The sequence below is a fragment of the Onychomys torridus genome, chromosome 16 (assembly GCF_903995425.1).
Source record: "Onychomys torridus chromosome 16, mOncTor1.1, whole genome shotgun sequence".
Lineage (NCBI taxonomy): Eukaryota > Metazoa > Chordata > Mammalia > Rodentia > Cricetidae > Onychomys > Onychomys torridus.
The window spans coordinates 54026277-54051782 of NC_050458.1; the positions used below are offsets into that span (position 1 = coordinate 54026277).

The 25506-nt window shown below is 44.2% G+C and overlaps 1 protein-coding gene across 6 annotated transcripts in view; it reads left to right on the forward strand.

Moving 5' to 3' along the window:
* The first annotated feature begins 1243 nt into the window (after nt 1-1243).
* Nucleotides 1244-25506, forward strand: part of Ppp6r2 (protein phosphatase 6 regulatory subunit 2) — a 90551-nt gene continuing 66288 nt past the window's right edge. For 5 of the 6 annotated variants that reach the window (XM_036208833.1, XM_036208831.1, XM_036208832.1 and 2 more), the window contains exon 1: nt 1346-1480. The gene's annotated coding sequence lies outside the window, so the exon portion shown is untranslated. Of the gene's footprint in view, nt 1481-25506 lie in introns of all 6 variants that reach the window. The other variant, XM_036208836.1, reaches the window with a different exon arrangement.

Below are 25506 nucleotides of genomic sequence, written 5' to 3' on the forward strand. Positions count from 1 at the left end.
AATGGTGTGTGTGTGTGTGTGTGTGTGTGTGTGTGTGTGTGTGTGTGTATGGAGATGCTGCTGATTCACGAACTCTGGCCTGGGCACAAAAATAGTGTAAAGGTCAGGGGCAGGGTTGCGCCCGGTCTGCAGCACCTTCAGCTTCTATATTGAGGGGAAATCTTACCAAAGTCACTTTCAGTAGGGTGGCCTGGGAAAAGCTGTGCTACGGACCACCGCCAGAGGCCTTGGCATGAACCCAGGTCCTCCAATTTTGCTTTCCAGACCAGGGAAGGAAAACGCCCGCCCCCCAACAGTGTCTCTTTGGCGCCCTCTGCTGAAGAGCATAGCAGTACCACCTCAAAGCCAAAAATACTTGAAGGGCCCAGATGCTCTCCCCCACCCCTAACCCCCTTCAGACATTTTTCAAGTATGTAGTCCTAGCTGACCTGGAACTCGCTGAGTAGTTCAGGCAGGCCTCGAACTGACAGGGATCCTCCTGCCTCTGGAGTGCTGGGATTAAAGACGTGCGCCACCACTCCCCGAGCGACAATGTTGTGCTTACTCTCCTGCTTTGGTCTACACCAAAGTGCACCACCCACGCCGGGTTGTATTTTCGCACAAACACTGGTGAACTTGCAGCTGAAAGGCATTGAGTTCCTAACTAGCATGTGTTGACACATTCCTTACATGTTTCACTTCTGTTTTTTTTTTTTTTTTAATTTTTTTTAAAAATTTTCCCACGGCTTGAAAGGCCACCGGAAATCAGTCTCATTTTAGAGATTAAATTTGAATTAATTCCAAGCAGCGTTAGAGGGACACGTACGTAACGTGCAGAAACACCGCCCAACATGTACGGGGCACTCAGGAAAAAAGAAAAAGTAGGGCTGTTCGCTGCCCAGTTCAGAAACAGGACCTAGGGGACGTAGGGGAGACCTGCGCACACACCTGGGCAGGCCACAGCGAGCCGCCGCTCTTGGGTGACTGAAGATGGCCGGAGAATTTAGCACGGCCAGCTCGATCACAGAGACACCTCAGGACAGAAAGCCCTGCGGAGGCCGCCGCTAGGTTGCCATGCCGAGCTACTCCGCCAGACCCCAGACTGGCCCGCAGCAGCAGCGCCCCTGCGCCTCCTCCGATGGCCCCGCCCCCGGGGCGCGCCCCCGCCCCGGCCCCGTCCGCGCTCCCGGCCCTCGCGCGCGCTCCCGGCCCTCGCGCGCGGAAGCGGGTCCCCCGGAGCGCGCGCGCGCGCGCTCTCGCCGCCGCCGCCGCCGCCATTTTGGAGCGATCTCGCCCGCGGCCCCGAGCCGGTCCCGAGCCGGCCCCCAGCCTCCCGCAGGCTGCGCCCGAGTCGGAAGGTGCCGCACCGCGGGGCCGGGCCCATGGGCGTGCGGCCCCCTGCAGGCCGTCCGCACGTCACCTCTGCGAGCGTCCTGGCCTCCCTCGGGCCTTGGAGGAGCCGCCGCGACGCCCCCCCCCACCCCCCCAGTCCGCGGGGCAGGTGAGTGCGGCCGCGCGCCGGCGGCTTGCTCGGGCCCCGGCAGAGGAGGGGACCCCCCCTCCCCGCTCCGTCCGTCAACGTCCTGCTGTCACTCAGCACCTGCAGTCAGCGCCCAGTCCGTGGACCAGCGCCTTTGTCAACCCTGCGCTTGGTCGCGGGTGGGGTGGTGGGGGGTCAGCGCCTCCGTCCGTCTGCTCGCTGGTGTCAGCCAGCACTCTCCACTCCCGTCATTCATTCATTCATTCGTTCATTCATTCTTTCATTCCTCCCTCCCTCCGCATCCCCTCAGCTAACCCTTCTCCTAGTTAGTCCGTCTTACCTAATGTACGCGCTCAGGGCTGTCAGTGGTGGGCCAGTTTCGCAGCCTGTCGGGGTCCTCCTTGTCCACCCCCGTCCCCGTGCAGGCCCCTCCCCTCTGTGAAGGCCTGTGAAGGTGTGGCGGACCTTGGACATGGGGGGGGGGAGTTGTCAGTGTTCCCTCCCTGGTCTTCATTTTTTTGCATACACCTTCCTCATCAGGGGCCTGCTGTTAGTGACCTTTCCACCCCTCGGTGCCCCCCCCCCCCCGCCTCTGCTCCCCTCCTCCCCGCCCGTGCCCAGTGCCCAGTACTCAGTACTGACTTCGTTTTTGTCCTCTATTTCCATCCTGCCCCTCTTCCTCTCATCCCCCGGTGGTCATCTGTCACCCAAGGGCCATTCCATCACTTCCCCTGGCTTATCTCCACCAGCCCCGCATCCTCTCTTCCTTCTCCCGTACTCTTCTCGAAGCTCCCTCCATTATGGAACCTCTTCACCCGCTACTTGGGATCCTTGCAGTTGACTACTCACTTGTTAAGGACTGATGGCGACTTATTACTGATCTCCTGCCCTTCACTATCAGCTCTCTCTCACTCGGTCCCTTTTTCCGATTCTTGCCTTGCTCTGCAGCCCCTCCCCTCAGTTTGTCTCCATCCTCATCCATCTTGTCCCTAGGCCTGATTCCAGAAGTTTTTATTCACACCTTCGTCTATGTTCTTCTTGTCCGTGCTGCTGGCTTCTTAGCATTTCATTCCGCATTTTTTTTTTCTCTGCGTAGCCCTGGCTATCCTACAGAACTCGCTCTGTAGACCAGGCTGGCATTTAGAGATCTGCCTGCCTCTGCCTCCTGAGATTAAAGGCGTGGGACACTACTGGCCTCATTCCCCATTCTTTTTTTTTAAAGATTTATTTCTTTATTACGTATACAGTGCTCTGCTGCATGTGTCCCTGCAGGCCAGAAGAGGGCACCAGACCTCTTTACAGGTGGTTGTGAACCACCATGTGGTTGCTGGGAATTGAACTCAGGACCTCTGGAAGAGCAATCGGTGCTCTTAACCACTGAGCCATCTCTCCAGCCCCTCATTCCCCATTCTTAGCTCTTCAAGTTGCTTTCTCTTTCTCTGTTTTATTTGAGACAGGGTCTTGCTATATACTCTTGGCTATGTAGACTGGCACAGAGATTTGCCTGTCTCTGGGATTAAAAGTTTCCTCCACCAAGTCTGTTCATCTCTTGATGTCTCTTCCCTTCTGAGTCTTCTTTTTGACCTCTCTAACTCCCATTTAATCTAAGCTCTTGAAGATGTAGGAGCTGGAAGGATGGTTGGGGGTGGGGTGAAGAACATTGGCTGCTCTTCCAGAGGACTCTCGTTTGATTCCCAGCACCCACATGGTAGCTTACAACTGACTGTAACTCCAGTTCCAGGGGATCCAACACCCTCACACAGACATACATGCAGGCAAAACACCAGTCAATGCTCATAAAATTAAAAAAAAAAAAAAAAAAAAAAAAGGCTATCTGTAATGAGGAGGGGGGGGGGGGAGGGCAGGACAGAGCCTTCCAGGCTGAGAACACAGATGCAAAGAGGAGATGGGGAAGGCCCAGATCTCTTGCAGGAACTAGATAATACTGGTGCGTCTAGGTTAAGGGGGAGTGTGGTTTAGAACGTTGGTCTTCTAGTCAACCTTACAGACATTGGTGAAGAGCTGGGTCTTGAGTTCTTATGAATTTTGGCACATGGATAGAGGGGAGTGTTGTGGTTTAAACCTCAGCAGTTGACTTAGAGAGGTATTTTGGAGGGAGAGCTGTGGAACTCCTTAAAGAAGTATGTAACAATTGAGAAGTATGAGGGAATGAGTGGGCTCAGAGTGATTTCCAGGCGTCTTGATGGAACAAACGGTCGGGCAGTGTCATTGTTTAATTAAATGGGGAAGCTGGGTTGAGGTAGTGGTAGATGTGAGGGAATTACTACACGCTAGAGAAAGCAAGGCTTTCTTTTGGCTGGAAGTAGTGGGAACCATCTAAGAAGTCCAGGGAGAATATATCTTACAGAAAAATCTGGAGCCCAGAGGAGAGATAAGGCTGAACATACAATTTTGAGCAGGGAGATAATGTTTAAAGCTTTGGAAATAACTGTTTACTTAAAGCACACAGCATAATGTTTGGTTATTTATACTATGCCATTCCTTTTTTTTGTTTTTTTTTTGTTTTTGAGACAGGATTTCTTTGTGTAGCCGCAGCTGTTCTGGAACTTGCTATATAGCCCAGAACTAGCAGAGATCTACTTACCTCTGTCCCTCTAGGTGCTAGGATTAAAGGCATGCACCACCATGCCCAACTCAATATTTAATTCATATGGGAATTTTTCATCTAGTCCTCAGAGTAACCATAGACTATAGGGGCTATAATTTCCCTCTTCAGAGATAGAGAGACTGAGGCGAGAGAGCCAAGATTTGTACTGTAGGCAGTTTGGCTCTGCATCCATCCTTCCTCTCCCCTCCCCCCCCCCCCCCCCCCCTCCCCTCCCCTCCCCTCCCCTCCTCTCTCTCTCTCTCTCTCAAGTTAAGGGTAATGTTTGAAATATTTAAACTAATAACAATGATGACTGTTACAGTTAAGTTCTACCATGCAGGGCTGGAGAGATGGCTCAGAGGTTAAGAGCACAGACTGCTCTTCCAGAGGTCCTGAGTTCAATTCCCAGCACCCACATGGTGGTTCACAACCATCTATAATGAGATCTGGCACCCTCTTCTGAATACATTAAAAAAAAAAAAAAAAGTTCTACCATGTTTAGCAGGCCCAGACACTTTTTAAAGTATGTTCTCCACGTCATCTCATTTCATCTTTGCAATAACTTAGTAATGAAATTATTCTTTCAGCTCTTTTCTTTCTTTTTTATTCTTTTGAGGAAGCATCTAATTTTGCCCAGTGTGTTTGCCCAACCTCAAATGTTGCTGTGTAGATTGAGGGTGACCTTAAATTTCTGCAGGGTGGAGGCAGGTGGATCCCAGGGGTTCTCTGACCAGCCAGCTTCATCAAAACCTGAACCCAAAATCCAGTGATAAGCTTCTGGTTCAGTGAGATACCCTATCTTAAAAAAAAAAAAAAAAAAGTGGAGAATGATAGAAGACACCTAATATCCTCTTCTGGCCTCTGCACAGGTATATGACTCCTACCCCACATGCACATACATGTCACATACAAAATAGTCATGTGAGAGTACTGAGACACAAAGTAAGAAGCAAGGTATCTGAGGTCAAAACAAATAAACCAGAGAGTTTAGGTTCAACCCAAATTCCAGAGCCTATGCCTTTCACTGTTACAGGTTATATAAATGGATAATATGACCTGTCAGAGTGTTTAGCATCCTCTTCCAAGGCAATTGATGTTGCTATTTTCTTTTGAGTCATTTTAAAGATAGTTTATGAACAGATAATTCTGTGCATAAATATGTTTGAGAGAAAGAAGTGTACATTTTATAGAAGTGAAAGAAGTGTACATTTTATAGAAGTGAGTTGCATAACTGGTGTGACATACTTAATCCCAGCACCCTGGGATGAAGATAAGTAGATTTTAGATTTCAAAGAGCCTGGTCTGCATACTAAGTTTCAGGCTAGCCATGGTTACATTGAGACAGTCTTAGTTACTTTCTGTTGCTGTGACAAAACACCATGACCAAGGCAATTTATAAAAGAAAGCATTTGACTTGGGACTCACAGTTTAGATTAGAGTCTATGTCCATCATGGCATGGACTGTGGCAGCAGGTAGGCAAGCATGGCAATGGAACAGTAGCTGAGAGCTTATGTCCTGAAACACCAGCATAAGGTAAAGAGAGCTAACTGGGGATGGCATGGGCTTTTGAAACCTCAGAGCCCACCCCCAGTGATACCTCTTCCAATAAGGCCACACCTTCTAATCCTTTCCAAACAGTTCCATCAACTGGGGGCCAAGTATTCAAATATATGAGCCTATGGGGGCCATTTCCTTTGAAACCTATTTAAAAAACCACAGAGATCCTATTTAAAAAAAAAAAAAAAAAAAAAAAAAAAGCCAGGCAGTGGTGGTGCCCACTTTTAATCCCAGCACCTGGGAGGCAGAGGCAGGCAGAGTTCCAGGGCAGCCTGGTCTACAGAGCTAGTTCCAGGACAGCTAGGACTACATAAAGAAACCCTGTTTTGAAAAACAAACAAACAAACAAAAAAGGGAAGCATACTTCACACATTATTTTTTATTTTATTTTATTTTATATATATATATGTATATATATTTACATTTACTTATTTGTGTGGAGGTCAGAAGATAACTTGCTGTAGTTGGTTCTTTCTTTCCATCATGTGGGTTTCTGGGGTCAAACTCAGATCCTGAACCATCTTGTTGGCTCCCTGTGTCTTGTTTTTTTAAAAATTCTTTTGAAAATTATGTTCTATACATAGCAAGCAGCCTTCATCCTTTTAGCTGAATATACAGTCTTTTATTTTTATTTTGTTTACAATATTGCATTTAAAATTATTGAAGGATATTTCATACCCAGGGAAATCTTATATGATTTAAATGAGTTTTAGCAAGTATAAACATCAGTGTTGACAGTCAAGGTGGCACATACTTTTAATCCCAGCACTCAGGAGTCAGAAGCAGGCAGGTCTCTCTGAGTTCGAGGTCAGCCTAATCTATATAATGATTTCTAGGACAGCCAGGTCTACACAGTGAGATCCTGTCTCAAAAACAAACCAAAAATGAGTGTGGACATCTCTCAAGTCTATGTAGAACATTTCTATCCCCCTGGAATTGTTTTTGTGTCCTTTCCAGTCATTACAACCATCCTTGAAATCTTCAAGTCGTTGATGTTCTCATTTCTGTCACTCAGGTCCTCAGACTTTAAATGGAGTTATAAAATAATATGCTCCTTGCAGGGAGTAACACACACCTGTAATTTCAACAGTCTGGAATCTGAGATAGAATCATGAAGCCACTGGATCGTGTGTGTGTGTGTGTGTGTGTGTGTGTGTGTGTGTGTGTGTGTGTGTGTGTGTGTGTATGAAGACCCTGTGTAAAAAACGAATACAAAACAACCCTTTCTACCTCAGCTTGTCTTGCTAGTTTTAGAATAAGCTCTCGCTGGGCGGTGGTGGCGCATGCCTATAATCCCAGCACTCGGGAGGCAGAGGCAGGTGGATCTCTGTGAGTTCGAGGCCAGCCTGGTCTACAGAGCTAGTCCAGGACAGGCTCCAAATCTACAGAGAAACCCTGTCTCGAAAAACAAAAAAAACAAAACATAAACAAAAAAAGAATAAGCTCTCAAGTTTGTATCATTTTTGCTGTTAGTTTGACTGATATTATGTAGAATCTATAGATCAAATTCAGAGTTGAATTATTGAGTCTTTTTATCTATGCATTTAATTTTATTTCTCCATTTATTTCGATTTTGTAGTAATTTATGTTTTCACTGTAAAGGTACATTTTCATTTGAATTATTCTGAGTTCTTTTGCCTTTTGATGGTATTGTAAATGTTTTCAATATTTGTTGTACAAAGATATATTTGGGTTATGTATAATGGTAGCATTCTCATCATTGTGTAACTTATTAGTTCTCATAGTATATCCCCTTGGATTTTCTACTTACATAATTATGTCTGCAACTAAGGTGGTTTTTCTTTTCCTTCCCAATTGGTACTCCCCTTGTTTTACTTTTTTATTGCATTGAGTTGAAACCCCCAATCAGTGTTGAATAAAAGTGGTAGTGGTGGGCCTTCAATGGTTGAGAAAGTTACCTTTATTTCAATTTTGTGGAATTCTCCTTCCACCTGTAAGTGGGTTCCGGAGACTTGAGGTCACCTGGCTTGTGCAAAAGTCATTTACCTGGTAAGTGATCTCACTGGCCCCTGGAATGTTTTCACCATGAAAGAGTGTTGGATTTGGTCAGATGCTTTTTCTTCATCAATTCAGATGGTTATTTGACTTTCATTGATTTGTGGTATGTTATATTGATTGATTTTCAGATGTTTAAAAAAAAACCTGCATTCTCGGAATAAATTCCTCTTGGCATGATGTACGTTCTTTTTATGTGTGTGATTGGTTTGCTGGTGTTTTGTTGAGATCTTTGCAGATTTATGAGGAGATATTTATAAATGCCCAGTTTCCTTCTTTGTTCTTTTCTCTCTTCCCTCCCTTCTCCCTCTTTCCTTTTCTTCTTTTCTGTGCTTCTTTTCTATGCTTGGCAGTGCTGTCTTGTGGGTTGTTTGTTTTTCCAGGACAGGGTTTTTCTGTGTAACCCTGGCTGTCTGAGGACCTACTGTGGAGACCAGGCTGGCTGGTCAGAGATCTGCTCGTCTGCCTTACAGAGGCGTGCACCACAACTGCCTCTATTTTTTTAGATTTATTTATTTATTATGTATACAGTGTTCTGCTTGCACTCCAGAAGAGGGCACCAGATCTCATTACAGATATGTAATGAGCCACCATGTGGGTGCTGGGAGTTGAACTCGGGGCCTCTGGAAATCTGTCAGTGTTCTTAACCTCTGGGCCATCTCTCCAGCCCAGTTTTGTTATTTTGAGACAGGTTGTCACTTTGTAGTTCCAGCTGGCCAGTGATCCTCTTGTCTCAGCCTTCTAAGTACTGGGACTAAAAGATTTGATCCATCACTCTAGGCAGAATTCCATATAAATATCTATATAATAATTTTTGACAGTATTGGAAATCAAACCTAGGGCCTTCTGTATGGTAGGCTGGTGCTCTGCCACTGAACTATATTCTCAGCCAGTCTTGTTTTATTTTGTTTTTGGAGACAGAGTCTCATTCTGTAGCCCTGGCTGGCCTGAAATCATAAGGTAACCTCTGGAATGCTGCATGCCCAACAGGTGTGAGCCAGGGTGGCCAGCTCCTGACTTACTTTTGAGATGAGTTTTTTCTCAGGCTGGTTTTAGGGTCCTCCTGCCTCAGCCTTGTGAGTGCTGGGATTTCTTTATTTAATGGCAGGGCCCAGGCTGACCTCAAACTCTTGGCTCTATAGCAGAGGATGACCTTGACCTTCTGAACTTCAGTCCTGCTATAACCGTCTATGTGCTGGGATTATGGCACGCCTAGGGTTTCATTTATGCTGGGCAAACGTTCTATCAACTGATGTGTGTCTTTAGACTACACTTTTCCTTTGAAAGACTCTTTGCTGGATGTAGAATTTTTGGTTGACTAATTTTTGTCTTTCAGTACTTCCAAGAATTATTTCATTGTTTTTAGCTCCTGCTTATGTCAGCTATTTTTTTTTTTTTTTTTTGAGCTGAGGATCGAACCCAGGGCCTTGGGCTTGCTAGGCAAGCGCTCTACCACTGAGCTAAATCCCCAACCCTATTTAAAAAAAATATTTATTTATTTATTTATTTATTTATTTATTTATTAATTACATATACAATGTTCTGCCTGCATGCATCCCTGCAGGCCAGAAGAGGGCACCAGATCTCATTACAGATGGTTGTGAGTCACCAGGTGTGCTAGGACTCAAAGCCCTGTTCCCTGGAAGAACAGTCTCTGTTCATAATGTCTGAGCCATCTCTCCAGTCTTTGTCTTTTTGTTTTTGGAAGCTCTCTGTATAACCAGGCTGACCTAAAACTGTAAACTCCCCTGACTCAGCCTCCCAAGTGCTGGGGTTACATGCATTTTCATGTATCTGGTGAGAATATTCATCTTTTCTTTACCTTCTGGTCTCTTCCAAAATCTCATGGACAGGTTTATTAATGCTCTTTTGAAGTTCTTATCTGACAGTTTCGGTGCATGGTCGTTTGTAAGTCCTAGCGTTTACTTTTTCTCTGGAGTGCCACATTTTCTTTTTCACATCTCTAGTAATTTTCAGTTGTATAAAATTGGCATTATGGATGATACCTTCTAGAGACTGTGGTTTATGCTTAAAGATTTTTTAGTCTCGTGAGATATGGTGGTGTGTGCTGCTCAGAGGACTGAGTTTGAAGGATTTCTTTTCTTTCTTTCTTTCTTTTTTTTTTCTCTCTCTCTTTCTTTCTTTTTTTTTTTTTTGAGGGTTTCTCTGTAGTTTTGGTGCCTGTCCTGGATCTCGCTCTGTGGTCCAGGCTGGCCTCAAACTCACAGAGCTCCACCTGGCTCTGCCTCCCGAGTGCTGGGATTAAAGGTGTGTGCCACCACCGCCAAGAAAAGTTGGAGGATTTCTTAAAGCCCAGGTATTTGAGATCAGCACACACACATAATAAACACATACAAACATATACTTAAACAAAACAAACAACAACAACAGCAACCTGCTGCGCTTTTTTTTTTTAACATTCAAAATGGATTTATTTTAAAATATTGCAATAACTATTTCCAGGCTTAAATAAAATTAAGTACCTTTCCCCCTCAATGGGAATTGAGAATTCTTTCTTGAGACTGGGTGGGACTCAATGTAGCACAGGCTGACTGACCTTGAACTTATATTGTAGTTGGGGTTGAGCTCACCTCCTCCTCACTTAAATCCACCTCCCAAGTGCTAGATTACAAGTCTGTCTCACAATGACAGACCGAATCTTTCTGTTGCTGGATAGCAAAGCAGCATTGTGCTTGGTGGACAGTGGCAACATAATATTCTGTACAGTTTTTTTTTTCTTTTTTAAACTGATGGGTATTGAACCAAGTGCCTTATGCAGTGTAAGCATGTACTGTATGACCGAGTTACATTCCCAGGAAGAATTGAGCTGGGGTGGGGGTTCTGGTGACCCCCTTTAATCCCAGCACTCGGGAGGCAGGTGGATCTCTTTGAGTTTGAGGCCAGCCTGGTCTACAAAGCAAGTTCCAGGACAGCCAGGGTTGTTACACAGAGAAACCCTGTCTCGAAAAAATAAAAATAAACAGCAGCAACAACAAAAACCCATGAAGAATGTTGAGTTTGGGGCTGGCAGGATGGTTCAACAGGTAAAAGGGTGTGCCATGCAAGCCTGCCTGCTTTTCTTAGATCCCCAGAACCCGCCTAAAGGTGGAGGGGAAGAACACAGACTGGCATGTGTGCCTGCACTCTTACACATGCATCGTGTGTGCGCGCGCGCACACACACACACACACACACACACACACACAGTGTAAATACAGTGTAAATCTCTTTTGAAAACATTTTGTTTGGTCAGGCTGTTAAACTATTGGGACAGCACCTTCATACAATGGAGACTTAATTGTGGCCGTTGTTAGTGTGGGCCCTTTTGATTTTGACTTAAGTTTTAGGCCACAGCCTAAATGTGACCCTTCTGGAGTATAATGGAAACTCCTTCTAATTTGGCAGGACTTGGATTCCTAGTTTTGTCTCCTCAGATCTGGATAGCTTTCACCTCATGGCAGCTGCTCTTGAGGCCGGAGTCTTTATGCATTCTACCTCTGGCCTACCCATGACAGCAGCAACCTTGGCTCCCCGTAGCTTCCTATGTTGTCCCGTCTGAGAGTGTGGAGAGAAATGTCATACAATTTGGGATACTCTTACTTGTTGGAGTTTCTTTTTCTTTACTCTGAACTCTGAGCTTTTCTTTTCTTAGGATATGTGCACGCATACATGAGTAGAGAAGCCTGCAAAGGCCAGCAGCCAGATCCCCAGGAGCTCAGATGTCTGTTTTTAATGTTTTGTTCAGAGTTTATAATTATTATCTGCAGGAAATTTGGTTTTTCTGATACAGAGCTGTTCCACCCTTTCTGAACCAGAGTCTTAGTGTGTGTGTGTGTGTGTGTGTGTGTGTGTGTGTGTGTGTGTGTAAAATATATTTTTAAGATTTCACTGTGTAATAATCCTGCCTGGCCTCTATGTATGAGGCTGCCCTCAAACTCACAGAAGGCTGGCATTAAAGGTACATGCCACTGTGATGGCTAATTTTGGTTGTCAGCTTGACTCCATCTGGAATCAACTTTTAAAACCCAAGCAGGTGGGTACACCTGTGAAGGACTCTCTTGACTAGGAAGGTCCACTCTAAATCTGGATTATTAGGGATCTGAAGACCCATCATAATTTTAGACACATCTTCTTGTGTGGCTTGCTTAAAAGAGCATGGAAGAAAGAAGCTTTTGCTTTTTGGTTGCTCTCCCCCTTGATAGCAAGTTTATCTGTTCTTCTGGGGCATTATTTCACTGACAATAGAAGCTATTTCAGGATTCCATCTTAGACTAACCACCAGCCAAGACATCCAGCCTTGTGGATTGAAAAACTACTGGATACTTAGCCAGCCACTGATGGACTAGCCAGACTGTAGCTTGTAAGCCATTCTAATACATCTCCCTTTAATGTAGATATAGATTCATTCTTTGATTCTGTTCCTCTAGAGAACCCTAATACAACTACCACACCTAATTGTTTGAAAAGAGATCGACTCCTGCTGTGTTGTCAGGCTGGCTCAAGTGACCAGCTGACTCTTTTCTCAGTCCTTTAAGTGCTAGGACTAGACTCTTATTTTTCCTCTCAAGTCCACAACTTGTTTATTTACTAAATGAGCCTACCAGAGGGGGCAGTCAGATCCAAAAGGCCGCTTTGAGTTGCCACAGTTCCGCACTCTTTAGCATGATATTACACATGTGACCTGAAGAGAGAAGAACAATCAAGACTGAGCAGAGTAGAGGCTGACAAGGAGCAGCTCTGAGGCTAGAGGAGGCCTCCATGTTAAAGAACGCAGGCGAGACCATCACTCCACAGAGGAAGGTTGATCTGCAGTATTGATATGTTGAGGTGAGAAATGAGAAGCAATCTTTTTTTTTTTTTTTTTTTTGCCGAGACAGGGTTTCTCTGTGTAGCTTTGCGCCTTTCCTGGAACTCATTTGGTAACCCAGGCTGGCCTCGAACTCACAGAGATCCGCCTGGCTCTGCCTCCCGAGTGCTGGGATTAAAGGCGTGCGCCATCACTGCCCGGCAAGAAGCAATCTTTAACAGTCGTTGGCTTTTCTGACAGAAACAGTTTGTTGGAATGGTGGGAAGAGAGGAGTTGGAGACAGTGAGGGAAGGTAGTTAGTTCCTTTGGGAAATAGTACTATAACCCTGGGATTGGAGAGAGGACCCGTGTGTGGCTGTGTGTGTGTGTGTGTGTGTGTGTGCGTGTGTGTGTGTGTGTGTGTGTGTGTGTGTGTGTGTGTGTGGAAGAGAGGCTGGAGACACTGGTGGGAGAGGTATCAGATGGAGCAGTTTGGGAGGGCATGGGTGGAGTCTGGATTGCAGATGGAGGGGCCGAGCTTTGATGGCTCTTTATTTGTAACAGAAGTAAAGGCAGGAGATAGGATGGGTTTGATAGAGTTGATGGAGGGGCGGAGGTATTAACACTTGAGAACTTGCTTTTTTCTGTGAGTTAAGGAATACGGATATTAGAAAGTTGAGGAAACACTAAAAGGATTAAGGTGGTTTATTTTATGATATGTATGTGTCTTTGTAACAACCCACCCCATTCATGAGTGGCTTAAAACAAGATTAATTTTTGGTCAAGAGTCTAGTTTGGCAGCGTGGGCTGTGCACAGCAGGGTTTTCCATGGAGTCACCTTGATTTACTTGAGGGACTGGGTCTCAGCTGGATGTTTGTGCCCGTCTCCAGGGTTTTGCTATCCTTAGGGAGGCCTGAGGAAGCTTGTTCACGTTTAGTCAAAGAATTCAAAGGTGTTGGAAGCTGTGAAGCCTCTTGGGGATGAGGTTCTGGCACCTGTCTTGCTAACTTTATTGGTTATAAGGGCTGCTGAGAGTGAAGGGATGAGCAAAGAGACTTACCTTCTCGTTTATTTTTAGGTAGAGTCTGACTATGTAGCCCATGCTAACATCAGAATTGCTATATATATTGCTTCAAATTCATGGTAATCCTCCTGCCTACTCTCAAGTGCTGGGACTACAGGTGTGGTGTAGTTGAGTCACTATGCCTGGCTCAGACGTCGACTCTTGAGACAAAGAGCTGTGTTTAAGCTCATCACTATTATTATAAGAGAGGGAAACCATCTTCCTAGAGAGAGAATAGGAATCTAGGCTATATTGAATGTTTATTTGAGGTTTGTGGTCAGTCATTTAGAATGAATAAAGCTCAGACTGGATTTATTCATGGAAGGCTTCTCTGACCAGTGCTTCCCTATCATCCTCTCCTGCTCATGACTAATGACACTTCATTAGGTACTTAAATGTGTCATGCTGTTGTGGAATATTAGTTTAAGATGTGTTATCCCTAGGTTCAGTCCTCAGCTCCGGCAGGAAAAAAAAAAGTGTTACATTCGTTTATGCTGTGGAATATTTATTTAATGATGCAAAGATGTGTGCATTCCTTTGTGTTGCATTTGTTTAACTCTGTAAAGCTGTATTACTTTGCCTGATTGGTCTAATAAAGAGCTGAATGGTCAATAGCAAGGCAGAAGAGAGAAATAGGTAGGACTGGCAGGCAGAGAGAGTAAATAGGAGAGAAATCTGGGGAAGAGAGCGAGGAGTAAGAAAAGGAGAAGGGGCTGAGTGGTGGTGGTGCATGCCTTTAATCCCAGTACTCGAGAGGCAGAGACAGGAGGATCTCTGTGAGTTCGAGGCCAGCCTGGGCTACCAAGTGAGTTCCAGGAAAAAGGCGCAAAGCTACACAGAGAAACTCTGTCTTGAAAAACCAACCAACAAACAAAAAACAAAAGTCCAGAGGCAAAATGTAGTTAAAGAGAAATGGGATAAATTAAGTTAGAGATCGTGGTTATAAACAAGCCAAGCTAAGGCTGGACCTTTATAAGGAAGAATAAGTCTCTATGTATTTACTTGGGAGCTGGGTAGCAGGCCCCCAAAGAGTAAAAACAAACAAACCAATTACACCATGTGTGTGTTGGTGCATTTTATATAAATTATATTTTGTTTTGTTTTGTTTTTCCTCCAGACACAATTTTACTCCAAAACCTGGCTGGCCTATAACTCAATATGTAGCTCTGATTGGCCTTGAAATCATGATGAACCTCCTGCTTCAGCCTCTTGAGTGCTGGGATTTCAGGCATGCATGGGTATCATACCTGGCTTCAGATTACCTTGTGAAGAATATACTGTCACCATCTAAAGCCTGTATTAGAGTGCACAAACACAGAATTGAGGACTTGAAGAACCTAAGGAATGGCTGATGGCACAATCCATGTTCTCTCAACAAGGCAACCATATTCTAGTACATTTAATAAAAGAAAAAGGAACCATCAAAGGAAATGCAGAAGAAATGACTAAGATGATGACCTTGGGCTAGTTGAGAAATGATGGAGGCTTCTTCTTTTTGCCTGTGAATGGAAGTAACAATAGATAACCTGAAGCCTGAGTTGTTCAGAGTTTGAGTGACTGGGTCTTTGCAGTGCCCACACATTGCAAGGTCCATGCAGTGCTAGCTTCGGTGATTACTTCTCTCTCTCTCTTATAATAATTTATTTAACTTTATTCTATGTGCATTGGTGTGAAGATGTCAGGTCCCCTGGAACTGGAGTTACAGTTGTGAGCTATCATGTGGGTGCAGGAAATTGAACTCAAGTTCTCTGAAAGGAGCAGTCAGTGCTCTTAACTGCTGAGCCGTCTCTCCAGTACCCAAGATTACTTCTCTTAATTGTGGCTGAGATGATCCTAAAGTTAGAGTTCCTTGGCTCTTAGTTCTTCCGTACTTCCTGTTTGCACTTCACCTTCGCTTATCGCCCCAGGTTCCTCCTTGGTGCTTTTTAGTGTTATATTATATTATGCCTGTTTGCTAATTTCATTTCTCTCTCTCTCTCTCTCTCTCTTTTTTTTCTTCTGAGACAGGGTTTCTTTGTGTAGCCCTGGCTGTTCTGGAACTCACTCTATAGACCAGGCTGGCCTAGAACTCACTGAGATCCTCCTGCCTCTGCCTCCTGAGTGCTGGGACTAAAGGCATGCACCACTGCTGGGCTCATTATTTTTATCATTTGAGATAAAGCCTCATTGTGGAGCCTGAATTGGCCTGGAACTCACTATATAGACCAGGCTGGCCTAGAACTCAGAGATCTGCCAGCCTTTGCCTCCAGAGTGTTGGTATTAAAAGTGTGTGTCACCACACCTGGCTATTATTATATTATTTTTTTTCAATAAGGTGAATATGTTTGTGAATCTGTGTGCATGTGAGTACAAGTGCCTTTGGAAGCCAGAGGTATCAGCTTCCACTGGAGCTAGAGTTACAGGAAGTTGTGAGCTGCCCTCCTGAGTGCTGGGAACTGTACTCAGTTCCTCTGCAAAGGCAGTATGTGTTCTTAACTATTGAGATACCTCTCTGGCCTTGGTAATGCTTTTTATCAAATTTGTCTTTAGGTGTTCTCCCTTAGTCTCAGCCACAGTATTCCCTATCCTGCCAGCCCTTGGCCAAGGGCTCCCATTCTGATTCTGTTTTTTTTTTTTTTTTTTTTTTTTTTTTTTTAATCACTGTTGTATTGAGAACAAACATGGTGTGGGTACTCTATTTCTTATGAGTAGGGTAGTATGATGGTCTTTGGTTCTTTGTAGTTGATTCATTTTTCTCTCTAACTTCCTTAGAGGTGTCTGCTTTTGCCACTGTACTAGGCAGTGGTAAAGTTCTCTTTTCTGGAGCCATAGGTTTTTTTCTATTACACATGCATCAGGCATTTTCCAAAGTTGATAAAGTTGATTATTGACAAGCTGGATGGTGGTAGCACATGCCTTTAATAACAGCACTTGGGAAGCAGAAGCAGTCTGATCTCTATGAGTTTGAGGCCAGCCTGGTCTACAGAGTGAGTTCCAAAGTTGATGAGTGACAGAAACTGGCCTTTATTTGTGGTCTTTGTAGCTAGGGAGTATACTGCTATGATCTGGCCCGTTTGCTTCCAGTTCTCTGGCTGGCTGTTATTATTTGGTGTCATGATGGGCTAAGACCCTCAGCATGGGGCTCATTATTGTTAGCCAGCTCATTGTTGGCCAGTTCTGTCCTTAACTGGAAGAACTGCCTCAGTCAATGGTAAAGTTTTTACTTTTCACTGTGTCTTCTTTATATCTAAGGCGTAGGAAGATGCTTCCAAGAGATACGAAGAGCCTGGCAGAGCCCTTGATGTTTAGAGGGAATCTGTGTTAGGTCACCTGTCTGAGACTTTGCTGGACTACTGTGTTGAGTTAGAAGACCCAGGAGCCTGCAGCCACAAGCAAGCCAAGCCTAGGCTAGTCCTGGAGCCAGCTGCCAGCTGCTTAGTCCTCACTGTGCAGCAGTTACAAGGCAGATGCTGTGCCTGGGAGCCTTAACGTTGCCCCCTTGGTGGGATGGGAACTCAGAAGGAGGCAGGGTGCTTTGCATTGGATTGTATGCTCCCCTATTACCATATTCAAGCCCTAACCTAACACCCAATCTAGTCAGATTTGGAGCTGGCCTTTAAGAGCTGATTAAGAAAACAATGCCTGGTGGTGGTAACACATGCCTTTAATCCCAGCATTTAGGGGAATCTCTGTGAGTTCAAGGCCAGCCTGGTCAACAAAGTAATCTCTGTGAGTTTTGGGACAGCTGGGGCTACACAGAGGAACTCTGTCTCAAAAAATCAAATACGCGGAGCGGGGATTTAAGATAGATGAAGACATGGGGGTAGGGATCTCAAAATTGGATTAGCTAAAATGGCAGCTATCTGCACTAGGAAGAAAACCAGCTAGCACCTTGATTTTGACATCTACTAGACTCTTAAATTATGAGAAATAAGTGCTGTTTTAAGCTCCCCCACCCCCAGCCTGTGTTTTGCATAACAAGTTGATGTCAGTGGAGGACTCAAAGTCTAATTGGCTGAGATAGAAGAGCGGGCAGGAAAACCTGCTGGCCTCAGAGCTTCTGTTGGCTTCAGAATGTATCCTGCATATTATTGGCCTGGGCAGTGTTAAAAAGTAGAGTAATTAACATTTGAAGATTTTGAGCCAGATGTGGTGGTGGTGGTGACGACTCATTCCTGTAATCTCAGCAGGCTGAAGCAGAAAGAATACTGCTAGACGGAGCCTGGGTTATAGTACTAGATCAGTTTCAAACAAAACAAATAACTAGATTTGGAGATCATGCTGGGCACAGTAGCACATACCTTTAATCCCAGCACAGGCAGGCAGCTCTCTGTAAGTTCCAGCCCTGCCAGAGCTACACAGTGAGATCTTGTTTCAAAACCAAAACTAAACAAAAACTTTGGAGATGTAAAAAACAACTTGATGTCCCTGTTGACTGTCATCTACCTGGTGTTTCTGTGGGTTAGCATCTTATCTGTCTTGTCCAGTAGCCTTCATCCTGTCTGTCTTCTCCATCCAGCTTCCTTCCTTTCGCTTACATCTTGCTGCTCCTCCTCTGGAGTGTCTTGGTTCTAGAACCCTGAGCAGGGGCAGTGAGGCAATGAAGAAAGGACCGATATGGGGCTAGGTGGCCATGTGCACTCTGATGGAGTTATGCCAACTGCCACATTGGGGAAGCTCAGCATGTTTGTTTTGTACAGCATGCAGGGAGGAGTTAGGCAGGAGGTGTCTGCAGGAGATGCAGATGCCTGAGACTGTAAACACCTGGAGGAGGGAGCCTGCAGCTGCTAGGGCTTTTTGTATATGCTAGTCAGTTGTTTGTAATTAGGGAACTTGGACCAGAGGGCAGCTTTGCCTCTCTGAGCCTGACCCAGAGGAAAGGCTTTTCCATTTCCTATGGATCCCAGGCCTTGGTCCTTGACATGGCAGGCTCATGTCAACAGTCCCCTCAGAACTTCTCAGGGTTTCCTTTGTTCCCTACACTGCCCTGTGCTAAAGGTCTCCGTATTGCAACCCTTGTTTTAGGATATGACAGGAGAATCAACAGTTGGGTGGCTGGCACTTTTTTATTGCCACAGTAAGAAAGGTTTTCATTATAGAGGTCTGGAGTTTTAGGATGTTCACTTCCGATTAAAACCATTATTCCCATTTTCCCTTTCTCTTTTTGTGTCTCGAGTTAGTCAGACTGTGCTTTCCCTGCCCTTGGCCCAATATTCAGGCAAGTTTTTCCATCAGGCAGTTTGCTCTGTGTGTATGTGTGTGTGTGTGTGTGTGTGTGTGTGTGTGTGTATTTTTAATTTCAATTTAATTAACTTTAATTTGTATTTGGAGACAGGGTCTCACTTTGTAGTCATGGCTGGCCTGGAACACACAGATCTATCTGACTCTGCCTTCCAAAGGTATGTGCCACCATAACTGGCTAGATTTTAATTAATTAATTAATTAATTAATTTTAATTTTTTTGGTTTTTTCGAGACAGGGTTTCTCTGTAGCTTTGGAGGCTGCCCTGGAACTCGCTTGTAGACCAGGCTGGCCTCGAACTCACAGAGATCCACCTGCCTCTGCCTCCCGAGTGCTGGGATTACAGGCATGCACCACCACCGCCCAGCTTTAATTTTATTTTTAGTTATGTGTTTGTGTATATGAGTGCAGGTGTCCTTGGAGGCCAGAGGCATCAGATCCTCTAGAAGTAGACTTAGAAGTGCTTGTGAGTCACTCAGTGTGGATGCTGGCAGCTGAACTTTGGGTCTTCTGCAAGAGCGGTATTTGCTCTAGCTCTCTGTCTCTGTCTCTCTCTCTTACACACACACACACACACACACACACACACACACATACACACACTTCTTCAAATTTAATTTGGTTTATTTTTGAAACAAGGTCTCACCATATAGCCATGGCTGACCTGGACTCACTTTGTAGACTAGGTTGGCCTTGAACTCAGAGGTTGGCCTAGTCTGTCTCCCAAGTACTGGGATTAAAAGTATGCTCTATGCCAGGTAGAAATGGTACACACCTTTAATCCCAACAGAGGCAGGTGGATCTCTGAGTTCAAGGCCAGCCTGGTCTACAGATTGAGTTCCAGGACAAGCTCCAAAGCTACACAGAGAAACCCTGTCTCAAACCACGCACCCCTCCCCTTAAAAAAGCATGCCCTACTACAACTGGCTGTGAGAACATATCCCCCCCCCCCCCCAATCTCACTCTGTAGACCAGGCTGGCCTCGAACTCACAGAGATCCTCCTGGCTCTGCCTCCCTAGTGCTGGGATTTAAGGCGTGCACCACCACCACCTGGCAAGAACAAAAAACACAAGGCTTCTAATTTAAAAAAATCTATCCTTTTTTAATTTAGAATTTTAAAATGAGAAACGTGGTCCTCCCCTTTCCTTAGTTATGTTCCATAGAAGCTAGTTCACTCAAATTCGTTAGAAACATTTTTTGTTTTGTTTTTGTTGTCTTGAGTCGGGGTCTCTCTATGTAGCCCTGGATGGTTAAGCTTTTAGGCTTTTAGAAGCAGTTCAGCTGAGATTCATTCGGGATGAGGACACAGAGGCTTCCAGTCTGAGGAAACAGGATCAGCTAAGGAATTGGCGAGGTGAGGAAGCTGTGACTTGTCCTGCGTCTCTGATCTTCCAGCATAACTGGCCTCAGGTTTGCTCTTATTAATAAGAACTTTTAAGATTCCTGCTACATCTGGCCTCTAACTTACAGAGATCTGCCTGCCTCTGCTTCCCAAGTAGTGGTATTAAAGGTGCCTGGCCCAATATTTTATTTTGTTTTTACTTACATGTATGTGTGTGTATCACATGAATGCAAGTGCCCACAGAGACCTCACGTCTTCTTGGAGCTAGAGCTCCAGGTGGTTGAGCTGCCACCTACCAAGGGTGCTCAGAACTCAGTTCAGTCTTCTGCAGGAGCAGTACATTCTTTAACTTCTGAGCCATTTCTCCAGCCCCATAGCAGCTTTTTTTTTTTAAAGAATATGAATGAGGGAGCTAAAGAAATAGCTCAGCAGTTGAAAGCACTAGCTGTCTGGGCTAGAGAGGTGGCCTAGAAGTTAAGAGCAGGGGTTGGGGAGTTAGCTCAGTGGTAGGGCGCTTGCTTGCACAGGGCCCTGGGTTCGGTCCTCAGCTCTGGAAAAAAGAAGTTAAGTATTCATTGGCTGTTCTTACAGGGGACCCAGGTTCAACTCCCAGCACACATATGACAGCTCACAGCCATCTATAGTTTCAATCCCAGGACCTCTAAAGGCATGCACATAAAACTTTTTAATCCCAGCATTTGAGTTCCAGGATAGCCAGTACTATATAGAGACCCTGCCCTATATAGAGACCCTGCCTCAATAAATAAATAGACAAAATAAAATCTTAAAATTTTTATTTATTGTGTATGTGTGTGCATCATGCATGGTAGGGGGTCATGCATGCCATTCATGCATATAGACAACTTTTTGGAGTTGGTTGTTCCATCTACTTTTTTCTTTCTTTCTTTCTTTTTTTTTTTTTAAATTTTAAGAAGGGCTTACCATGTATCCCTGGATGGCCTGGAATTCATTCTGTAGACCAGGCTGGCCTCAAATTCAAAGAGATTCCCATCCTCACCCCTGGCTTCTGCTTCCTAAGTGCTGGACTAAAGATGGGCACTGCCATGCCCAGCCTCTGTCCATCCACCTCTGTAGCATGAATCTTAACAGGTCTTATTAATAAAATCAAACCTGAAGCCAGGTATTGGGGTGAATGCTGGAGACCAAAGGAGCAGAACAGACCACAGCTTCCTCACCTGGACAACTTCTCAGCCCATCCTGTTTCCTCAGACTGGAAGCCTCTGTGTCCTTATCCAGATGGATCTCACCTGAACTGTTTCTCGAAAGCCTGAAAGCTTAACCAGTCTATAGTTCATGGTCCTCACGCCTTAAATACCTTTCTGCCTCCTGCCATTACTTCCTGGGATTAAAGGCGTGAGTCACCATGCTTGACTGTATCCTTGAACACACAGAGATCCAGGCAGATCTCTGCCTCTGGAATGCTAGGATTAAAGGCATGTGCTACCACTGCCTAACCTCTATGTTTAATATTGTGGCTGTTCTGTTCTCTGACCCCAGATAAGTTTATTAGAGTTAACAATATTTCGGGGAACACAGTACCACCACACACCTCTATGTGGGTTCTGGGGATTGAACTCAGGTTGCCAGGCTTGCAACCTTTTACCCTCTGAGAGCCATTTTGCTGATTCTGCTACATTCAAATTCTGTAGGTATTTAATTCTTAGTTATTTATTAAGTTAATGAAATAAAAAGTAACTACTATATTTAAAGGTCTTCTGTATATTAGTTATTCTAAATTGTTTACATTAAATTATCTTTTTTGGGCTGGAGAGATGGCTCAGAGGTTAAGTGCACTGGCTGCTCTTCCAGAGGTCCTGAGTTCAATTCCCAGCAATCACATGGTGGCTCTCAACCATCTGTAATGTGATCTGGCGCCCTCTTCTGTATACATAATAAATAAATCTTTAAAAAACCCCAAAAAACAAAAAAACTTTAAATTATCTTTTTTGTTTGGTTGTTTTTTTTTTTTTTTTTTGAGACAGTGTTTCTCTGTGTAGTTTTGGTGCCTTTCCTGTATCTCACTCTGTAGCCCAGGCTGGCCTTGAACTCACAGAGAGCCTTCCTCTGAATTTCCTTTTTGATATTGAGTAATATCCCATTGTTTATACCCATCTTCTTTGGTATTAGGGATTGATGCAATGTCATATGTATAATAAGCATACACCTTACCACTGAGCTACACCCCTCAGCTACCTGTGTCTTATTTTGTTTATTCATTCATCTGTTGATGGACACTTGGGTTGTTTATACTTTTAGGCTCTTATATTCCAGTTTCTTCTTTCTTTTTCTTCTTTTTTTTTTTTAATGAGACAGGATCTTTCCACATTTTTAGTATTAATTTTTAATATATACAGCAGTGGACTTCATTGTGATGTTCTCATGTATACATATCATTGTACTTTTTATAGTCATACTCCATCACCGTCCGTGTCCTTCCTCATGCTGATCTTCTTCCTCCTCCCACAGAGTCCCTCCTTTTTGCTTTCACATCTTTATGTATATGTATTAAATAGATAAATATTTAGATTCTATATGGGGAAACATGAAGGTTTCTTTTTTGTTTGTTTGTTTTGTTTTTTGAGACAACGTTTCTCTGTGCAGTTTTGGTGCCTGTCCTGGATCTCGCTCTATAGTGCAGGCTGGCCTTGAACTCACAGAGATCTGTCTGGCTCTGCCTCCTAAGTGCTGGGATCAAAGGCATGCACCACCACCGTCCCGAATGGAGTTTTGTCTTTTTCCTTTCCCCACATAGTTGCTCTTCTACTTTTATATCCTGTATATATATTTATATAAATTATACAATAAAGAAAATCTTGAATTTTGCAAGAAAGAAGGAAAATCACCTTACCTTCTATGGAAATATTTTGTTTATATCTTGTATTCAATTAAAGAAAAACATTGGTTTCTTTTTTTTTTTTTTCAAAAAAATTATTTATTTATTTATATATTTATGTATTTATTTATTAGTTATGGATACAGTGTTCTGCCTGTACACATTCCTGCACTGCAGGCCAAAAGAGGGCATTAGATCTCATTACAGATGGTTGTGAGCCACCATGTGGTTGCTGGGAATTGAACTCAGGACCTCTGGAAGAGCAGCCAGTGCTCTTAACCTCTGAGCCATCTCTCCAGCCCTCTTCCTTCCTTCTTCCCTCCCTCCCTCCCTCCTTTCATCTCTCTCTCTCTCTCTCTCTCTCTCACTCTCACTCTTTCTTTTCCTTCTCTTGAGACAGGGTCTCTTGCATAGCTCTGACTGGCCTGGAACTCAGTATGTAGACCAAGCTGGCCTTGAACTCAGAGATCTGCCTGCCGAGTGATGAGATTACAGCCAGTTTGCACAGCTGCTTGTATTTTATTAATATACCTGATATATATGCACCAGTCCTTGGAGTTAGTCATTTCTCTGAGGACTGTCTGTTATATTTGAAAATGGTAGTTGAAGAGCACAATTTATAGTGCATTTTCTCTAGGAGTTGAGAGGGATTATCATTTAGCTTGTGATCAGGTGTCTGAGTGTTCTGTTGCTGTGAGGAGACACCATGGCCAAGGCAACTCTTTTTTTCTTGTTTGTTTGTTTGTTTATCGGGACAGGGTTTCTCTGTGTAGTTTTGGTGCCTGTCCTGGATCTCGCTCTGCAGACCAGGCTGGCTTTGAACTTACAGAGATCCACCTGGCTCTGCCTCCTGAGTGCTGGGACTAAAGGCATGCGCCCGGCCAAGCCAAGGCAACTCTTAGAAAAGAAAACATTTGACTGGGGCTTTTGCTTACAGTTTCAAAGGGTTAGTCCATTGTCATCATGACAGGGAGCATGGTGCTGGAGAAGCAGCTGAGAGCTTTACATCCTGAGTTGCAGACTTCAGGCCAGAGAGACAGGGACACTGGACCTTATGTGGGCTCTTGAAACGTCACAGGCAAGAGCTGGGTATAATATCACACACCTTTAATCTAAGCACTTGGGAGGCAGAGGCAGGCAGATCTCTGTGAGTTTGAGACCAGCCCGGTCTATTTAGTGAGTTTCAGGACAGCCAGGGCTCTGTAGTGAGACCCTGTCTTGAAAAAAGCCAAAAGAAAGAAGAAAGGAAGAAAGAAGGAAGGAAGAAAGAAACGAAAGGAAGGAAGAAATGAAAGGAAGGAAGAAAAAAAGAAAGATCACTCAAAGCCCATCCCCAGTGACACAGCTACTCCAACAAGGCTGTACCTAATCCTTTCAAGTAGTTCACCAACTAGACACTAAGCGTGCAAATATACGAGCCTATGGGAATCAATCTCATTCAAACTACCACACCAGTAATGTGCATTTGTTAATGGTAACAGTCTACTGTTATGAAACTGGCAACTTCAACAGAAATCCTTGTCATATCCTTAGGTTCTTTTTATTTTTTAAATTAAACAGGGTTACTGAAAACCAGCTTCTTGTAACTGTATAATATTCTTTGAGTACATTTCCTCTATACTCTACTGCTTTCTCCCTTTTCTTTTCTCACTCCCATTGTTCCCTCAGATAGATTTGCTTCTGCTTTCATATTATCAGTACATATATGACATTATGTACCTATAAAGTCTAGGAGCCAAAAAAAAAAAAAAAAAGTCTAGGAGCCATAAATGAAAGAAAACATGCAACATTTATCTTTCTTAGACTAACTTAATTCACTTAATGTGAGTATCTCTAGATGCAAAGGAAACAAAACAATGTCTTGCTGTATTGCCCAGGCTGGCCTTGAAACTCCTGTCCTCAAGAGATCCTCTTTCCTCAGCCTCCTGAGTAGGTGGCACTATAACCATGTTCACAGTACCCATTATCCTTGGATTATTTGGTGTAACATTCTAACCACTGAGCCAGTTAGTCAAATGTGGAATGGATTTATATTATTAGCACTGTTTTTTTTTTTAGAATAAGTAACAAGAGTTTTTTAGTTCCTTAATTATGAAATGTTCCAATGATTTGGATACAAACTAAAGATAATGTATCAGTTTTGTGTCCTTGTGACCAAATAGCTGAGCAGAACAAGGGTGGACAGACATTTTCGTCTCAGTTTCTGAGTTTCAATCTCTTGTCAGGGAGGGTATGGTGGAACAAAGTAGCTTACATTGTGCTCTTAAGGAAACAGAGGGAGAAAATGCTTGGACTCGGTGGCTTCTTCCATTTTATCCTTTTGTTCCATTTGGATTCCTACCTTAAGAATTGGTGCTGCCCACCATTAATCCCAGTACTCGGGAGGCAGAGGTGGATGGATCTCTGAGTTCGAGGCCAGCCTGGGCTACAGAGTGAGTTCCAGGACAGCAGGACTGTTACAGAGAGAAACCCTGTTTCGAAAAACCAAAGAAAAAAAGAGAAAAGGAAAAATAGGGGGAGGGTGGCTGGGAATTAGGAGGGATTGCGAAGTGCCTGCAGGTAAGCATGAGGAACTGAGGTTGAAGGCCAGCACCCTCT